Source organism: Hemibagrus wyckioides, linkage group LG24 (assembly GCF_019097595.1).
Source record: "Hemibagrus wyckioides isolate EC202008001 linkage group LG24, SWU_Hwy_1.0, whole genome shotgun sequence".
NCBI classification, from domain to species: domain Eukaryota; kingdom Metazoa; phylum Chordata; class Actinopteri; order Siluriformes; family Bagridae; genus Hemibagrus; species Hemibagrus wyckioides.
In genome coordinates, this window is record NC_080733.1 from 16,285,396 (window position 1) to 16,306,431 (window position 21,036).

The 21,036-nt window shown below is 39.6% G+C and overlaps 1 long non-coding RNA gene across 1 annotated transcript; it reads right to left on the minus strand.

Moving 5' to 3' along the window:
- Positions 1-128: 128 nt before the first annotated feature.
- Positions 129-16,838, minus strand: LOC131344796 (uncharacterized). The gene is made up of 3 exons (XR_009203388.1): positions 16,665-16,838; positions 2,811-2,951; positions 129-2,433 (listed from the first exon to the last, which is right to left on the minus strand). It is a non-coding gene; the product is annotated as an uncharacterized LOC131344796 (long non-coding RNA).
- Positions 16,839-21,036: the final 4,198 nt, after the last annotated feature.

The window sequence follows — 21,036 nt, forward strand, 5'->3', positions numbered from 1 at the left end:
CACCTACTGACCTGTACAACTGTCCACCTACCAGCTCACTGACAGACCACCTACACACACCTACTGACCTGCACAACTGTCCACCTACCAGCTCACTGACAGACCACCTACACACACCTACTAACCTGTACAACTGTCCACCTACCCGCTCACTGACAGACCACTTACACACACCTACTGACCTGAACAACTGTCCACCTACCTGCTCACTGACAGACCACTTACACACACCTACTGACCGGCACAACTGTCCACCTACCTGCTCACTGACAGACCACTTACACACACCTACTGACCTGCACAACTGTCCACCTACCTGCTCACTGACAGACCACCTACACACACCTACTGACCTGCACAACTGTCCACCTACCTGCTCACTGACAGACCACTTACACACACCTACTGACCTGAACAACTGTCCACCTACCTGCTCACTGACAGACCACTTACACACACCTACTAACCTGCACAACTGTCCACCTACCTGCTCACTGACAGACCACCTACACACCTACTGACCTGCACAATTGTCCACCTACCTGCTCACTGACAGACCACTTACACACACCTACTGACCTGCACAACTGTCCACCTACCTGCTCACTGACAGACCACTTACACACACCTACTAACCTGCACAACTGTCCACCTACCTGCTCACTGACAGACCACCTACACACCTACTGACCTGCACAATTGTCCACCTACCTGCTCACTGACAGACCACCTACTGACCTGCACAACTGTCCACCTACCTGCTCACTAACAGACCACCTACACACACCTACTAACCTACACACCACCTGCTCATTTACACACACCTACACACCTGCTCATCTACACAAATACCCCACCTACACAAAGATCTACCTAAATACACCCCACCTACACAAATATCTACCTAAATACACCCCACCTACACAAATATCTACGTATCTACACCCCACCTACACAAATATCTACCTAGCTACACCCCACCTACACAAAGATCTATGTACCTACACCCCACCTACACAAAGATCTACGTACCTACACCCCACCTACACAAAGATCTATGTACCTACACCCCACCTACACAAAGATCTATGTACCTACACCCCACCTACACAAAGATCTACGTACCTACACCCCACCTACACAAAGATCTACCTACCTACACCCCACCTACACAAATATCTACCTACACCCCACCTACACAAAGATCTACCTACCTACACCCCACCTACACAAATATCTACCTACCTACACCCCACCTACACAAATATCTACCTACACCCCACCTACACAAATATCTACCTACACCCCACCTACACAAAGATCTACCTATCTACACCCCACCTACACAAAGATCTACCTATCTACACCCCACCTACACAAAGATCTACCTATCTACACCCCACCTACACAAATATGTCCCTAGCAGGGATAACTAGCATGTGCAGGTCTGGTGAGCGGTGAGCAGAGGCCGCGGGCCTAGGTAGGTGGGCGGGGCAGGCCGGACGGGCCAGGCAGGGCCAGGGCAGACTACGTGGACAGGCAGAGCAGGGCAGGTCAGGGGGGGTAGCCATATGGGCAAGCTGTGTGAGCTGGGCTGAGTGGGGCAGGCTGGGTGATGCAGGCCGGGTGATGCAGGTAAGGTGAGACAGAATAAGTGATGTGAAGTACGCTAGCTGAGGCGTGATAAGATCGGAACGGTAGGAATGAACTTACATATTAGAATCATTTTGATTATTCTCAACAATTTTGATCTGAACTTAGTAGTTCTGAGGTCAAAGAACTCAATATCCAATGTGCATCTATATGCATGTGATGTCAGGTGTAATAATAATAATGTAAATATTATAGACATCACTTTTCATGATACATAATGTTTAGTCTGTGTACTTGCCAGTGATGTTTTATAGTTAAAAACAACTTAACATTTATGACTGCACTAATAACTATAGCACTGATAACAAAATCTTATCAAATAAAATCTAAATGTAAAGGTGATGAGGAGAGTTTACAAACTATACTGAAACTCAAATATCACAAAATCTCCTCAGATAAAATCTAAATGAAGAGTCTGTACAAGTGATGAGGACAGTAATGGGCTTTGGTTTTGCCTGAGTGATGAACTTCATCCGTCTACATCTGGAGGGCAGACCATTAGGTTCCCCAGGACAGAACCACAGACCACTGGACACTGATGAATCATCATCTGGAGGACAGACCATCAGGTTCCCCAGGACAGAACCACAGGCCACTGGACACTGATGAATCATCATCTGGAGGACAGACCATCAGGTTCCTCAGGACAGAACCTCAGGCCACTGGACATTGATGAATCATCATTCATTCGTTTATCTGTCTTACGGACTCCAGCGTAGACCGAGCCATAGCTTCCTTCCCCCAGCAGCTTTCCTACAGTGTACTGTGAATCAAACTCACCTGTAACACACACAAACACACACACAAACACACACACACAAATACAGTAATTCAGTTAGTAATTGTATTGAGGCTCTCACACACTGTGTACTGCCATAAGAGAGTGTTTATTCTCCCCTACACACCGTTATCAACTTGGCTTACGCCGCATCATACTGCCATCTAGTGGCCATCTAACAGGTAAGCATCTGGCAAGTATCACATATCAATACAGTAATCCGTCCAGTCTCTATGTTGCTCTGAATATGAGCATCTGGAGTAAATATAAGAGTCTGAATAGAAAATGATACGAATCCTTCACTAGCTACTCGGCAGTGTAGACACCTTGCTAAATGATTTAGAAATGTTAACAATAGTCTGTGAGGATTGTAACGTACTGTGAACTGAAGGGTCGAACACCAGATGTTTCTCCGATCACGAAGTGCGCCTGGCCGAACCCTGAGCTCAGAGACAGCAGGTACTCGTAGATCTCAGTTTTCTTCATCGCCTCCCTCATGGATGATTTGTCTTTTGGAAAACTGGTGCAATGACAAATAAATGTCAAATGAAGAAAAACACAAACACGCACACAAAGTAACGCGTAGAGTATTATGCAAATTAGGGGGCGGGATAAGTCAAGTCCCCATTGGTCGACTGCCTCTCAACCTACTGCCCTATCACAGCCTATCAGTAAAGTGACGTCACGGTCGCGTGACTCTGCCGGTTAGTGTTTGAATCTGTCTTAAGCAAGTGAGAAGATTTAATTAATCCGTTTCTTAAATGTGTGTCTGTTGTAGTATCGAGTCAAACTTCCTGTTATTATGCTAAAGAGTATTTTAATGAACTGGACAAGTGTATCATTGTACAATCATTAGCATCATAGCATAACATTATTGTTGCTGAAACAGTAGAGTAGTGCACTAGCAGCACTAAGCTCGTGTTCAGTTTCATCATGATGAAATGTAGAGCTTTAAAGTAATGTCCTTCACTTTGTGTTTACTCTGATCTCTGTATTAACCCAGACTCTTAATCAGAGTCCTGTATCACCATGTCCACAGGCTCAGGTCAGTCAGATACAGGCTCAGGTCAGTCAGATACAGTGTCAGATACAGGCTCAGGTCAGTCAGATACAGTGTCAGATACAGGCTCAGGTCAGTCAGATACAGTGTCAGATACAGGCTCAGGTCAGTCAGATACAGGCTCAGGTCAGTCAGATACAGTGTCAGATACAGGCTCAGGTCAGTCAGATACAGTGTCAGATACAGGCACAGGTCAGTCAGATACAGGGTCAGATACAGGCTCAGGTCAGTCAGATACAGGGTCAGATACAGGCTCAGGTCAGTCAGATTCAGGCTCAGGTCAGTCAGATACAGGCTCAGGTCAGTCAGATACAGGGTCAGATACAGGCTCAGGTCAGTCAGATACAGGGTCAGATACAGGCTCAGGTCAGTCAGATACAGGGTCAGGGGCTGCAGGATCAGAGATGGACACATGCACTAATCAGGACATGGCCAAGTGCATGCTGGTGCTGTAATGAAGCATAGATTCCCCATGCAATGTTTTCAAGATGACCGTTAATAAAAGCTAGATATTCAGTTTTATATGAGGATATGAAAGTCTGCTGCATTTCTCTTTATCACATTTTTGGCTCTTTCCCTGATATTTTCAGGAGGCAGACTGCCTGTGGAAAAAGAAGAATAAACACTGTTCCAGAAACCAGGAAAGATAAAAGCTTTAGTCTGAATGTTCAGGGCTGCCATTACAGCAGTGTTTTTGCTTATACAAGATCTACATGTTTGATATATAAAATACAGTTGTTGTTTTTTTTTATTACATAATGTTTTTAAAGTATTTGACTCTGCACTTCTGTTTCTGTAGTAAGTTTTTTTTTAAGTTTTTGTAATTCTGTGTCAAGAGCTGTTATTGCTAGTTCTGTCCTATGCTGAATAAAGTTTTATTAAAGCAGTGAGTGTTACTGTTTCATATTAAGGCCAGAGAGAGAGAGAGAGAGCTGTTTATTCATATCATAACAATGGCTTCTTGTCAGAGTCAAGCTCAAAATAACTTTAAATTAGAAATGATTTCTAGACTCTTTATTTCTGTCTGTGTTAGAGACAGATCAACATCATTATGGAGTTACATGCCACCATAAAAGCTGCAGAAGGATTTGGGGTTAAATACATTGCAAAGTGATGCTATAAATGTATTTAAACACATTTATTCCACAATGCACATAGTTTAAAACTAATAAATACAGATCTCTTCCAAAGTCTCAGGATGGGGAGTTTGGGTCAGTGTGTGTCCTAAACTGTGCCTGTGGTCACAGCGTCCAGTCAGCGTTCATGAAAGAGTTTATGTAAACACACATTTATGAATAATGTATAATGAATTCTGTAAATAGAGACACACAACAACAAAGAAATCAGTGTTTATCAATCAATTGATTTATTTGACATTTTTAACACTAAAGAGCAATCGACACAAAAATTGTGAAAAAACACACACCAGAGACTGCACACACACATATACATATTACTGCAAACTTTAAACACTAATTAACTTAATACACATTAAAATAAAGACAAAATATATACAAAATATATCTGAAAATATATAGAAAAGTCTGTGTGTACACTACCAGTCAAAAGTTTGGACACACCTTTTAATTCAATATTTTTTGTTTAGGGATATATTTTCTACATTCTAGAACAATACTGGAGATTCAAAACTATGAAATAACACACATGGACTTAAGTAATCCATATGTAACGACAACAAAAAACAGTCAGTTGTTATTTTAAGACACGAAGGTCAGGTGTTCTGGAATAGTTCTTGCAAGAACAGTATTGTCAAGTGCATTTGCAAAACCCATCAAGCACCATGATGAAACTGGCTCACATGAAGACCATCCCAGTAAAGCAAGACCAAAACTGACCTCTGCTGCAGAGGAGAAGGTCATTTAGGAGTTACCAACCTCAGAAATCACCAATTAACAGCACCTCAGATTAGAGCCGTTATGAAGGCTTTACAGAGCATCAGTAGCAGACATATCTCAATATCAACTGTTCAAACGACATTATTGTGTATTTCGGCCGCCTTCAGCATTGTTTTACAATGTAGAAAGAAATAAACATCAGGAAAGACCATGGAATTAGAAGATATGTCCAAACTTTTGACTGGTAGTGTATATGTGGACTGTTCGGACCCTGCTTTAGTTCCATCTTACAAAACCTACACAGGCGTCCGACATGGTCAAAAGTCAAAGAAGCTTTATTACCATATATAGCTGATGCAGTACACGGTGAAATGAAACACTTCTTCACCTCTTCACCCTGTAATCTTACTGCTCCACTTCCCTCCCTTTCATTCACACACATGTACCCAATCTAACTACGACTGAGTTTCATTCCTCTTCTCTCCAGCGCAAACCTCCACCTGCTCCCTGCTCTCACTACAGATCACAATGTCATCTGCAAACATCATTGTCCAAGGAGACTCCTGTCTGACCTCCTCTGAAAACTGGTCCATCACCATAGCAAACAGGAAGGGGCTCAGAGCCGATCCCTGATGCAGTCCCACCTCCACTTTGAACTCCTCTGTCTGTCCTACAGCACACCTCACCACTGTCCTGCTCTTCTCATACATGTCCTGCACCACTCTGACATACTTCTCTGCTACTCCTGATTTCCTCATACAGTACCACAGCTCTTCTCTTGGCACCCTGTCATACGCTTTCTCCAAGTCTACAAACACACAGTGCAACTCTCTCTGACCATCCCTATACTTCTCCATCTTCTCAATCCAAAAATTGCATCTGTTGTGCTCTTTCTGGACATGAAGCCATACTGCTGCTCACAAATTTCCACTACCTTCCACTACTCTTTCCCATAGCTTCATTGTATGGCTCATCAATTTTATCCCCCTATAGTTGCTGCAAATCTGCACATCACCCTTATTCTTAAAGATCGGCACTAATACACTTCTTCTCCATTCCTCAGGCATCTTCTCACTCTCTAAAACCCTGTTAAACAAACTAGTTTAACAGTCTCTCCTGTGGGAATAGTCTCTATCACCTCATCTAATTCACTCCAGAATCTCTCTTTCTCCTCTAACTCACAACCTACCTGTGGGGCATAACCACTAACAACATTCAACATCACCCCTTCAACCTCTAACGTTAGACTCATCACCCTGTCTGACCCTCTCATCACCTCCGGAACATTCCTCACAAACTCCTCCTTCAGGACCACACCTACCCCATTTCTCTTACTATCCACACCATAATAAAACAGCTTGAATCCTGCTCCTATACTACAAGCCTTGCTACCCTTCCACCTGGTCTCCTGTACACACAGTATATCCTCCTTCCTTCTCTCCATCATATCAGCCAGCTCTCTACCTTTCAGAGCACTGACGATTCGCATGGTTAAATTTGGCAACGTTTTACGCCGGATGCCCTTCCTGACGAAACCCTCTCTATTTATCCTGGCTTGGGACCGGCACAGACGTTACTGGACTGTGACCCCATGGCTAGATTAGATACTCAGTGTAACATGAAACATAAAACTGTTTTTTTTTTTTTTTACAGTCATTAAATACATAAAAGCACAAATAAGGTTATCATTAATAATCAGAGCAAACACTCGCAATAGGACAAAACTAATGTCATTTAAACATACTGTAATAGATGTAAACTGATAAACACTACAATAACAAATAAATAATAATAATAATAATAAACCTTCATTGAAATTATTATTAAGCAGGTAAACAGACAAACAATCTCGTTTAGCACCGCGTACGTTTCACAATATCACAATAAACAAACAAGAACAAACATTACACAAGTAAATACAACCCCGTTCATTCATTCACCAATAAAGACGAGAAAGTACGATAAAGAGATAAGGGGGGGGGGTCATGCGCAGACAGGAGCAAAAACATAGAAGAGCGCCAGTGGAGAGTCGGCGGCCGAAAATATACCGCAGCCGTAGTGGTTTAGTACTTCCATTAAAATTTTAGCTAAACAATCCACGGCCTGAAGTGTCAATAAGTGTTTTGCACCAATGGAATTATCCAAGCAGATAAAGGATGTCCTCAGCGAGCTGAGTTTAGTTTAGGGCAGAGGTGTCTAATCTTATCCCCAAAGGGCCGGGGTGGGTGCAGGTTTCATTCCAACCCAGCAGAAAGCCAAGATCATTTGATTAAGCAGGTGGAATCAGCTGTGGCTCCTGCTGGATTGGAATGAAAACACGGGGCCTTTGTGGATAAAATTGGACACCCCTGGTTTAGGGGTAAGGGGTACCACAGTTGTTGTTTGCTCATAAGGTTTAGAACTGATCAGAATATCATATATGTTATTAGATACCTGGTTTTTACAGTTTCATTTAATTTCACATGTTCTTTTTCGGCTCTATGTGTCCTGTCTTGTGTTGATTTTTGTACTCACTGTTTCTGCACTGTCCTGTCTTTGCTCTGTTTGCGCCTGGTTGCACTTTATGTGGCTAGGACAAACTTCTGCCCCTAGATCTGTGTTGTCGTTTCTGTGTTTGTAATCATATGGTGTATGTTTCTGTAGCACCAGGGTCCTGGAGAAACGTTGTCTCATTTCACTGTGTACTGCGTCAGCTATATGTGGCTGAAATGACTAAAAAATTCGAACGAACAAAAATGAATCGGTTGAATATTATCGGCGTTCGATTCATTGAACCGACTCAGTAAATTGAATCAAACGTTCTATGTTCTGTGTGTGGAGTAGTGTTTGAGGAAAACAAACAAACGTGTGAACAAACCCTTACACAGTATCATTTTTATATATTAAAAATATGAACTTAAATATAATTGTTAAATGATTTACATTTCTTTGATTGACTCTGTGGATAAATCTGAATCACTGAGACATGGCACTGAAGAGAAATGTGGGCTCTGAGTAAATACTTGCTTTCCTGTTTAAACTTCTGTGGATTTTCCCCTTTGTAGGAATATTAGTGTCTCTGCACATGTCCTGTGTAGATAACAGAAGTATTGGCACCCTTCATAAAATATTTACACTTTTTTTTTTTTTACATTTACTGGAACTCTTATTGAAAACTTCAGGTTGTGTGATTGTGAGAAAGAGGGAGAGAGAGAGACTGAACTGGACTGAATGTTTGTGGTCATTCATACTGGGAAAAAGTAGGAAGTGTGTTTTCTTACTAGCCGGGTTAGCAGTTTTCATCTTATTTGTTTCATTCCACATCAACAATCTGGACTAGATCCTTTACATAAAATCTAAATCAAAGAGGAAACACACCAAATACTTTTGCAAGGCTCTGTATTACCCTGTTTATGGAACCCAGGCCTCCTGCTATGTGCTATAACAGACCTGGGTGTGTTACTGAGTTGGTGTGATGCCTTAAGGTGATCCATGAAGCTGATTCCTCTCCTATTAGCCTTGTAACTCTGTGTAAAAGTAAAAACTAAACAGAAATATTCTTTAAATATTTACTCCATCATATCAGACTAATATGTACATACTGGATTTCTTGACATATTTGTAACTAATTCTATCTCACTGTTTCTATGTTACTACATTATAATCTTTTATACGATATTATATGTACAATGCCTATAGAAATTCAGCATTATGTTGTGGAGGTGTTTCTCTTCCGCGAGGACTGAGTGATTGTTCAGGATTGAAGAGAAAATGGATGCTGCCAAGTACATCCAAATTGTTGAGGACAACCTGCATCCCTCTGCTAGACAGCTGAAGATGGGCAGATCATTCACCTTCCAACAAGACAATGACCCTAAACATACCGCCAAAGAACAACACAGTGGCTTAAGGGCAGGAAGGTGAATGTACTTGAGTGGCCGAGTCAGAGCCCTGACTTAAATCTGATCTGTTTGAGAGATGAAGAGCAGTTCATCTTCACTCACCATGGAATTTGACTGAAATTCAGCAATTCTGTGAGGAAGAATGGGCAAATTTTCTCTAATCTAGGTGTGCAAAGCTAAAACAGACTAATCCAAAAAGATCAATGGCTGTAATTCAAGCAAAAGGTGGCTCTATGAAGTATTAAATCAGGAGTCTGATGACTTTTCCATCTCTGGTATTCTACTTTTTCAGTTTTTTATTCATTTTCAGAACTGTTACCTTTCAGTAGTTTGATGTTGTAAGGGGAAAATTTGGAAATAAAGCTGAAAAAGATAGATATGGTATTATAATTTGCTATACACATGTATTAATCCATTTTCTAAAGAAAATACAATAGCAGATTAATCTATTTAAAAGTGATCAGAAATGGATTGTGGGACGTTTTCTACAAAGCAGACTGTATCGTCTGTGCTACTGAGAAAATTAGAGAAATCTCACTGGATTATACAAGCTGTGGATCTGCCTGTCTGTGGAAATAGAAACTCATTTATAGATTTATCTATTTATTTATAATGATTTGCATTTAAATACACTACCTTTTTACGGACTAAAACTGACTTGTATTAAAGAGAGATTTTAATCTAAAAGTTTTTGTGGTTCCACACTGATACAGTAAAACACTGTAATGGTTACAATAACGCTTATGATCTTAGAGTAGATAGAATTAATTTTGGTTAATTTCAGTAATTCTTAGTGAACTAGTGTTGATGTATTTTTGTTGACAGAGTCTTCAAAAGCACTTCTGGAAGCTGCTCTGGATAAAGCCTTCTGCTAAATGCTGTAAATGACAATGTAAAAACCTTAAATTCTACTTAAATCTAACGTTTAAATAACATCTACGTCAAAACAAACAGAAGCAAGTCTCCATAGTCCTTATGGATGGCCATACAGCAGATATTATATTTAAAAAAACAAATGATTATATAATAATAATAATAATAATAATAATAATAATAATCCCTGACCTACAAATGCCGTCTTCAGATTTTCTGCATAAGAATTGAAATTTAGGAAGAAATTAGCATCGGCATAGGAAGCATTTTCAACATACGAACGAACGGAACGGAACGCTGGCTAAGTTGTAGATTTTTGGGAGGCTGGAACAGATTATCTACATTTACATTATTTCTGAATTAAATTTGTATGCCGAGGTTCCACTGTAGTAGTAGTAGTAATAATAATAATAATCACACTAATAATACTTAAAAAAAAACTTAATAATAATGAAGGCAGTCATTAGATCTGTGTATATATATATATATATATATATATATATATATATATATATATATATATATATATGTGTGTGTGTGTGTGTATATATATATTACATACATACAGTATCTCACAGTACACCCCTCACATTTTTGTAAATATTTTATTATATTATCTTTTCATGTGATAATACTGAAGAAATGCCACTCTGCTACAATGTAAAGTAGTGAGTGTACAGCCTGTATAACAGTGTAAATTTGCTGTCTCCTCAAAATAACTCAACCCACAACCATTAATGTCTAATCCGCTGGCAACAAAAGTGAGTACACCCCTAAGTGGTGTAAGAAAAATAAAACGATGAGGGCATTGAAGATCTTAATGTAGAAGTTTATTGCAGCATCACAGTGACAAAATACATAAAGTACTTTAGGTTCATCGGAGTCAAAAAGAACGCAGGACAAATCCTGCTCAAACCTTTTATACAGTGTTTCCCGTGTGTAATTTAAATGAGTTTCACTTTAAATGTAAATTAGTGTAAGAACTGAGTATTCCCCAAATGGCTGGATGATACTGTCTTCTAGCCGGATGTCCTTAAATGGTCATCAAGGTCACGTATACCTTGGCTAGGTATTGTAGTGTTATCACCCAAATGGTCGGGTGATACTAAATGGTAATCAAGGTCACGTATACCCTTTGTTCAGGGACTGTTCTTGATGTCTTGCTGCCGCTCCCAGACTAATAATTGATTGGATTAAGTGTTCTAAATGTTTGGTAATGCTGCTTTAAGCCAATGTAAAGATACCAAAATAGATAAACTGATTTGAATTAAAGATATTTCTATATGATATGTAAGCCTTTTTGGGAATGAGCTCTTTCAGATGTGTACTGTGGAGTGGAATCTGGGTTGAGGCAGTCTGTAGTTTCTTTCAGTCCCCCCTTTGATGCTTTTGGCCCTGAAGCATCACAACACTTCCTTTACACAGATTACACCTCCCATTTCGGGCAGGTGCCCAGTGGCGGTGAAGCCCTGCAGTGGGTTGTCCTCCTTCGGCCCTCAGAGAATCTTACCCGTCATCGAAACTTCACCTCATGCACACTGGTTATGGCTCCATTCCACTAGGCAAACTTATCATAATGTCTCTTCTTAAGAACCAAACATTTAGAACACTTAATCCAATCAATTATTAGCCTGGGAGCGGCAGCAAGACATCAAGAACCGTCCCTGAACAAAGGGTATACGTGACCGTGATTACCATTTAAGGACGTCCGGCTAGACGACAGTATCATATATATATTATTATATAATGTAATTAGCAGAAGGCTTGATCCAGAGCAACTTACAGAAGGGCTCTGACCCCGTCATTACATCCACACCTCGTCTCACACTGCTATTACCCCAGCTGCACTACTGGAGCCTTCAGAAATTTGGGCTTGTGTGTTTTACTCATTATTGGATCAGTGCTTGGTTTCACACTGATACAGTAAAACACTGTAATGGTTACAATAACGCTTATGATCTTAGAGTAGATTTTAGAATTAATTTTGGTTCATTTCAGTGATTCTTAGTGAACAAGTGTCGATGTGTTTTTATTGACAGTCTTCAAAAGCACTTCTGGAAGCTGCTCTGGATAAAGCCTTCTGCTAAATGCCGTAAATGACAATGTAAAAATGTTAAATTCTACTTAAATAAAATTTACATCTTAGAATAAAAAAACAAAAACAAAACAGGAGCAAGGCTCCATAGTCCTTATGGATGGCCATACAGCAGATATTATGTTTAAAAAACAAATGATTATAAAGTAATAATAATAAATTAATAAAACATTCATTTAAACAAAACTGGCAAGTCCCTTAAAGGTTAAAGGTTGTCCCACTTTAGACCTGGGTGTCTGACCCATGGTGGGATTGACCGCTCGTCACAGAATGGACTGTGAAAAGGAGCTGTATGTGTTTCTTTTTAAACAATTTGGTGCCTTTCGTGGTTGAAAGGAGGTTCATCAAAACTACCTACCTTCCTTCCTACCCACCTAACTGCATACTGACCACCACATTGTGCCACACCCACCTGCACCACCAAGCCTCACACACCCACCTGCCCCAGTCAGCCCAGCCCAACCAGCTACCCAACAGGCTCCCCCACCCGCCCACCCCGTCAGCCTGTACCACGCAGCCTACCTCTACCCTACCGGTTCCGACACAGCCCACACCATCGCCCGCCTCCCGGCCACAGCATGACACCACCGCCCACCCCCTCCAGACCTATCAAGCGTGCCCGCCCTCCGGTGGGCCACGCCTGTCACGCACACTACGTTCCCTGCCCCTCCACCTACCTAAACATGACCACCCCCCACACCCTCCCGGCCTACCCAGTCCCGCCCAGTCTACTACACCCTCTCACCCCGCCGAATCCACCAACCTGAACACACACCTAACTAGGAACTAGAGCTGCACGGTTACTCCTTAAAAAATGGCCATCACAATTCCACACCATCTTAATCCTACTTTACTACAGTTCAGCTAAATCTATTTTCATGGAAATGAGAGAAGTGTAACGAGGAGAGAGGAGCGTTCCCAAGTATCCTCTATTTTTTCGGTTTTAAACTAGATTACGCTGCATTACAAGCAATGTTTAGTCACGGTTTCTACACCAAAGGGTAATCACCTGAAACATTACAGACCACACTAACGTTAAGAAAAGCGACGTTATTCAGCGCAGGGGAGCGTCAATAAATGACTAACTGAATGACACTAAATCGATGTTGTTACAAACACCTTCACACTGTCTTTCACAAAATTATAATTTAAAATCTATTCTGATTAAAATAATGTCTAATTTATTTTACTAAAAGGCTTAAAAAGAAGATAAAATAATAAGATTAACATAAGATTAAAACTAAGAAAAATAATAAGATTTTATTATTCTTATTATAGATTATTAAAATGATTTTACTTTTTATAAGTAATAAATTCTATTTAAATAATTAAAATAAATTCATTAATATTAATTATTTGTGTTTTTTTTAATAAATTCTATTAATTACTACAAAAGTGAAATAAGAAGCGCCTCTTTTTATTACATTTTGAGGGCTTCTTCTATTTTATATGAATATTTTTATGGCAAAATTGTGATTTTTATTTATTTCTCATGAAAAACCTGGAAGTCATTTGTTTATATTTGTTTAAATTTAATAAAAGCAAAGAGCATTTTTTCTGTTTTGTTTGCATTTGGTAATTTAAGGTGCAGGGTTTCTAAATCACTAAAGTTCATAGTTCATAGAAATTTCCATTTTCATGGAAATGAGAGAAGTGTAACGAGGAGAGAGGAGCGTTCCCAAGTATCCTCTATTTTTTCGGTTTTAAACTATATTACGCTGCATTACAAGCAATGTTTAGTCACGGTTTCTACACCAAAGGGTAACACCACCACCCTGTTTAATCACCTGAAACATTACAGACCACACTAACGTTAATAAAAGCGACGTTATTCAGCGCAGGGGAGCGTCAATAAATGACTAACTGAATGACACTAAACCGATGTTGTTACAAACACCTTCACACTGTCTTTCACATGTGAGTAAAAATTATGATTTAAAATCTATTTTGATTAAAATAATGTCTAGTTAATAGTGTAAAAAAAAGAAGATTAAATAATAAGATTAAAGTAATAAGATTAAAACTAATAAGATAAAAATAATAAGATTATTTTATTATTCTTATTATAGATTATTAAGATGATTTTACTTTTTATAAGTAATAAATTCTATTTAAATAATTTCATTAATATTAATTATTTGTGCTTTTTTTTTTATAAATTCTATTTATTACTACAAAAGTGAAATAAGAAGCGCCTCTTTTTATTACATTTTGAGGGCTTCTTCTATTTTATATGAATATTTTTATGGCAAAATTGTGATTTTTATTTATTTCTCATGAAAAACCTGGTAGTCATTTGTTTATATTTGTTTAAATTTAATAAAAGCAAAGAGTATTTTTTCTGTTTTGTTTGCATTTGGTAATTTAAGGTGCAGGGTTTCTAAATCACTAAAGTTCATAGAAATAGAAAAGCCTGATTTATATTCTAAAAAAATGTTAAAAAATATTTTTGAAAATTACGACGTATTTCTCATTTGTTCCAGAATCGTGCAGCTCTACTTCACACCTAAACACCTGAAACTCAACCTACTGACCTGCACAACTGTCCACCTACCTGCTCACTGACAGACCACTTACACACACCTACTGACCTGCACAACTGTCCACCTACCTGCTCGCTGACAGACCACTTACACACACCTACTGACCTGCACAACTGTCCACCTACCTGCTCACTGACACCTAGACACCCCTACTAACCTGCACAACTGTCCACCTACCTGCTCACCGACAGACCACTTACACACACCTACTGACCTGCGAACCACCTGCTCATCTTCACACACCTGATCATTTACACACATCTACACACCTGCTCATCTATACACGCACCTACACACCTGCTCATCTTCACCCCAATACCCCACCTACACAAAGATCTACCTATCTACACCCCACCTACACAAAGATCTACCTATCTACACCCCACCTACACAAAGATCTACCTACCTACACCCCACCTACACAAAGATCTACCTACCTACACCCCACCTACACAAAGATCTACCTACCTACACCCCACCTACACAAAGATCTACCTACCTACACCCCACCTACACAAAGATCTACCTACCTACACCCCACCTACACAAAGATCTACCTACCTACACCCCACCTACACAAAGATCTACCTACCTACACCCCACCTACACAAAGATCTACCTACCTACACCCCACCTACACAAAGATCTACCTACCTACACCCCACCTACACAAAGATCTACCTATCTACACCCCACCTACACAAAGATCTACCTACCTACACCCCACCTACACAAATATGTCCCTAGCAGGGATAACTAGCATGTGCAGGTCTGGTGAGCGGTGAGCAGAGGTCGCGGGCCTAGGTAGGCGGGCGGGGCAGGCCGGACGGGCCAGGCAGGGCCAGGGCAGGCTACGTGGACAGGCAGAGCAGGGCAGGTCAGGGGGGGTTAGCCATATGGGCAAGCTGTGTGAGCTGGGCTGAGTGGGGCAGGCTGGGTGATGCAGGCCGGGTGATGCAGGTAAGGTGAGACAGAATAAGTGATGTGAAGTACGCTAGCTGAGGCGTGATAAGATCGGAACGGTAGGAATGAACTTACATATTAGAATCATTTTGATTATTCTCAACAATTTTGATCTGAACTTAGTAGTTCTGAGGTCAAAGAACTCAATATCCAATGTGCATCTATATGCATGTGATGTCAGGTGTAATAATAATAATGTAAATATTATAGACATCACTTTTCATGATACATAATGTTTAGTCTGTGTACTTGCCAGTGATGTTTTATAGTTAAAAACAACTTAACATTTATGACTGCACTAATAACTATAGCACTGATAACAAAATCTTATCAAATAAAATCTAAATGTAAAGGTGATGAGGAGAGTTTACAAACTATACTGAAACTCAAATATCACAAAATCTCCTCAGATAAAATCTAAATGAACAGTCTGTACAAGTGATGAGGACAGTAATGGGCTTTGGTTTTGCCTGAGTGATGAACTTCATCCATCTACATCTGGAGGGCAGACCATCAGCTTCCCCAGGACAGAACCACAGACCACTGGACACTGATGAATCATCATTCATTCGTTTATCTGCCTTACTTCCTCCCTCCTTACTTCCTCCCTAGCTTCCTTCCCCCAGCAGCTTTCCTACAGTGTACTGTGAATCAAACTCACCTGTTACACACACACACACACACACACACAGTGAGTAATTCAGTTAGTAATCCGTCCTGTCTCTATGTTGCTCTGACTATGAGCATCTGGAGTAAATATAAGAGTCTGAATAGAAAATGATACGAATCCTTCACTAGCTACTCGGCAGTGTAGACACCTTGCTAAGTGATTTAGAAATGTTAACAATAGTCTGTGAGGATTGTAACGTACTGTGAACTGAAGGGTCGAACACCAGATGTTTCTCATAAATAAAGTTTTAAACACTTGTCAGTTTGAAGACACAAAAAAAAATCTCTCTTACCTCAGTCTGAAAGTGTGAACCATCAAGTCTCCAAAGTAGAAATGATCAACTCTTCAGCAGTCCCACGTCACTGTTCTGATTCTGTTATGTCAGAACATTTCCATGGTAACCAGGGGCTGCCAAAGAGAAATAAATGTCAAATGAAGAATCTCAATATCACACACACACACACACACACACACACACACACACACACACACACACACACTCTCTAATGCATAGAGGTTTATGTAAATTAGGGGGCGGGATAAGTCAAGTCCCCATTGGTCGACTGCCTCTCAACCTACTGCCTTATCACAGCCTATCAGTAAAGTAACGTCACGGTCGCATGACTCTGCCGGTTAGTGTTTGAATCTGTCTTAAGCAAGTGAGAAGATTTAATTAATCCGTTTCTTAAATGTGTGTCTGTTGTAGTATCGAGTCAAACTTCCTGTTATTATGCTAAAGAGTATTTTAATGAACTGGACAAGTGTATCATTGTACAATCATTAGCATCATAGCATAACATTATTGTTGCTGAAACAGTAGAGTAGTGCACTAGCAGCACTAAGCTCATGTTCAGTTTCATCATGATGAAATGTAGAGCTTTAAAGTAATGTCCTTCACTTTGTGTTTACTCTGATCTCTGTATTAACCCAGACTCTTAATCAGAGTCCTGTATCACCATGTCCACAGGCTCAGGTCAGTCAGATACAGGCTCAGATACAGGCTCAGGTCAGTCAGATACAGTGTCAGATACAGGCTCAGGTCAGTCAGATACAGTGTCAGATACAGGCTCAGGTCAGTCAGATACAGTGTCAGATACAGGCTCAGGTCAGTCAGATACAGGCTCAGGTCAGTCAGATTCAGGCTCAGGTCAGTCAGATTCAGGCTCAGGTCAGTCAGATACAGGGTCAGATACAGGCTCAGGTCAGTCAGATACAGGGTCAGGGACTGCAGGATCAGAGATGGACACATGCACTAATCAGGACATGGCCAAGTGCATGCTGGTGCTGTAATGAAGCATAGATTCCCCATGCAATGTTTTCAAGATGACTGTTAATAAAAGCTAGATATTCAGTTTTATATGAGGATATGAAAGTCTGCTGCATTTCTCTTTATCACATTTTTGGCTCTTTCCCCGATATTTTCAGGAGGCAGACTGCCTGTGGAAAAAGAAGAATAAACACTGTTCCAGAAACCAGGAAAGATAAAAGCTTTAGTCTGAATGTTCAGGGCTGCCATTACAGCAGTGTTCTTGCTTATACAAGATCTACATGTTTGATATATAAAATACAGTTGTTGTTTTTTTATTACATAATGTTTTTAAAGTATTTGACTCTGCACTTCTGTTTCTGTCCATTGCAGTAGTTTTATCATTTATAATAAGTTTTTTTAAGTTTTTGTAATTCTGTGTCAAGGGCTGTTATTGCTAGTTCTGTCCTATGTTGAAAAAAAGAAAGAAAGAAAGTAAAGTTTTATTAAAGCAGTGAGTGTTACTGTTTCATATTGAGGAGAGAGAGAGAGAGAGAGCTGTTTATTCATATTATAACAATGGCTTCTTGTCAGAGTCAAGCTCAAAATAACTCTTTAAATTAGAAATGATTTCTAGACTCTTTATTTCTGCGTGTGTGTTGATCTGTGTGAGACAGATCAACATCATTATGGAGTTACATGCCACCATAAAAGCTGCAGAATGACGCTATAAATGTAATTTAAACACATTTATTCCACAATTTGCTGCACATAGTTTAAAACTAATAAATACAGATCTCTTCCAAAGTCTCAGGATGGGGAGTTTGGGTCAGTGTGTGTCCTAAACGGTGCCTGTGGTCACAGCATCCACTCAGTCTCTGTAAGCACAACCCCAGTACTCTGCTCCTCTAGAAAGAAAGCACCATGTCCTCCACACCTACACAGAACAACTGGGGTCATTTAACAACCATTTTAGACATATTACACCTGATTCCTTGGACAATAAGGGCATCTAACTAACGTATACATTGATATGGATTACATGTAGCTGTGTGGAATCGCCCATCTTCTCACTTGACAGGTTGAAATACTGGAGACGAAGCCAAGATGGCGACAGAGTAACATCCATGTGCCGAAGCTCTGCACTAGGGTTGTAGTTGACATATGTAAAAGGGTATATAGGCTAATAATAATTTCTTTACTGTTCTAAGTGAGTCTTTTTTCATTCTTTCGTTTTTCTAATTTTTAAAACGAGTGTGATGGAAGCAGATAGGCTTATTCAAGGTGCCATGCATTCGTACGCAAAGAAATCTCTGGGTGAATTTTGCCCCCGGAGTGTAGAGGCATTAAGTAAATGTTGATCGGTTTATTTGAGCACTGTTGCCGTTTACTGTACACAATTTTGACTGACATCTCTCTACACACACACACACACACACACACACGCACAGGCCAAAGTACCGCAATCTTATTATTCAGAAAATTGCCTGACTTTTAATATTTAATGTTAACACAGTTGATAAAAGTCGGCTAACAAATGTATGTTGTGTCAAAAAGGAGGCCCACTGTCTGAAAACCCCTGACATATAGGACCCTTTAGAATATTATTCCATACCCAAGACGTACAAAAGCCTTAAATTAAATAAGCCTTAATTTAAATCTAAATAAAATATAAACTGTTAAAGCACTAAGACATTACAGTCTGAATATCATGACTTTCTCTTATTTAACTAATGCAGTATTTAAGTTCAAATACAGACATGACTTAGGTGAACAATGGACCAGAACAGACTCCATCATTCAGCTGTTCTGTCTGTTGATAAAGGAATTCTCAGCACTATAAATACTAGTATGGTGATTGACCGTTTTGCTCAAGTCCAGTCTCGGAGATACTCTCTGATGATTCTACCCTCAAAGAAAAAGGATCGAAAAGTTACCAAGAGCATGAAGTAGACAAGATACAGACAAGCAGCAAGACAGATGAGAGAATGAGAGATGAGAGAACAATAAGAGAAGAGAGGCTGTAAAAAATAAAATAAACAAAGAACAATACATACAGTAGTTGAAGTATAAATGAGGAATAAAATAAGAGGTGCAAGTATAATACAGATTATTGTGAAATAATAATAATAAAAAGGATCTACACGACACTGCTTCACACACAAGCTGTAAAAGAGATAATAATGCATGGCATACCTGTGTGAGAGAAAATGTCATGAATTTAACGAACTCCTTTTTTAGGAGCAAGACTCTGAAATGATGGGAGTCAGAAAAAAGATTGAATGAAATTTTTGCATTCTGAGTTGCATACTGTTTGTGTTCATTTGTGTTTATTATTAAACAATATTACATAAAAATACCCTTACAAAACGTGTAATTAGCAAATTGGATCTGGGCCGAGTCTGGCTGAGTTTCGGTTTGGCCCAGATACCACATGGAATTACGGCCCAAAGCTGGCCCAAATGCGGTTTGCCAAAAGTCAACCAGACCAATACCAGAAACAGACCAAAACTCAGCCACAACTGTTTTTCCCCTAAGAGAGCAGGTGAGAACGTGTTTTGTGATAAGAGAAACAAAGCTTAGCTTACTCTAAACTTTGAAATAACATGTAAAGTGTTTGAATGTGAGGCAATTTTTAAGAGATAAAATATGAAGAATAATATGAAATCTATGTGTGTACTGTACAGTACATTACAGATTTCATGGATCTTGCTCAAAATATTAAAATGAGAAACCCTCTGTTCACCGGCCCTGTCTCAGAGAGTGCGGCAGTGGGGCCATCACAACAAGGTTCTACTGCTAGTTTTTCAGCCTTTTTCACTTTGGATTATTTGATTATTTTATTTATTTTGAGTTAGACAGACATGCATTGAAAGAAGGCAAAGTGGTGATTTGAGTTATATTGTGTTTATTTATTTATATTACTGATTGAAAGAATAATAATGTTATGGACAACGAGCACAATGTCTCTTAATAAAACACAATTCAAATAAAAAAAAAATCATTGTCATTTTTATATATAAGGGGATACCTGAGGTACTTTATTTATAGCAGGGGTGTCAAATCTTATCTGCAAAGGGCCGGTGTGGGTGCAGGTTTTCATTCCAACTGAGCAGAAGCCACACCTGAGTCTACTGAAAGCCAAGATCTACTGATTAGCCAGTTGGAATCAGGTATAGCTTCTGCTTGGTTGGAATGAAAACCTGCACCCACACTGGCCCTTTCTGGATAAGATTGGACAGGGGTGATAAAGATTTATATTATATTATTACATATTATTATATTATATCCCGTATTAGAAGATTTATAGTATACAGGTCACAGGGTTAGGCAAAGTCAATCCTGGAGACCCGCTGTCCTGTAGATTTTAGCTTCAACCCTAAGACGAAGAAGAAAAAACAAAACAAAACATAACTGT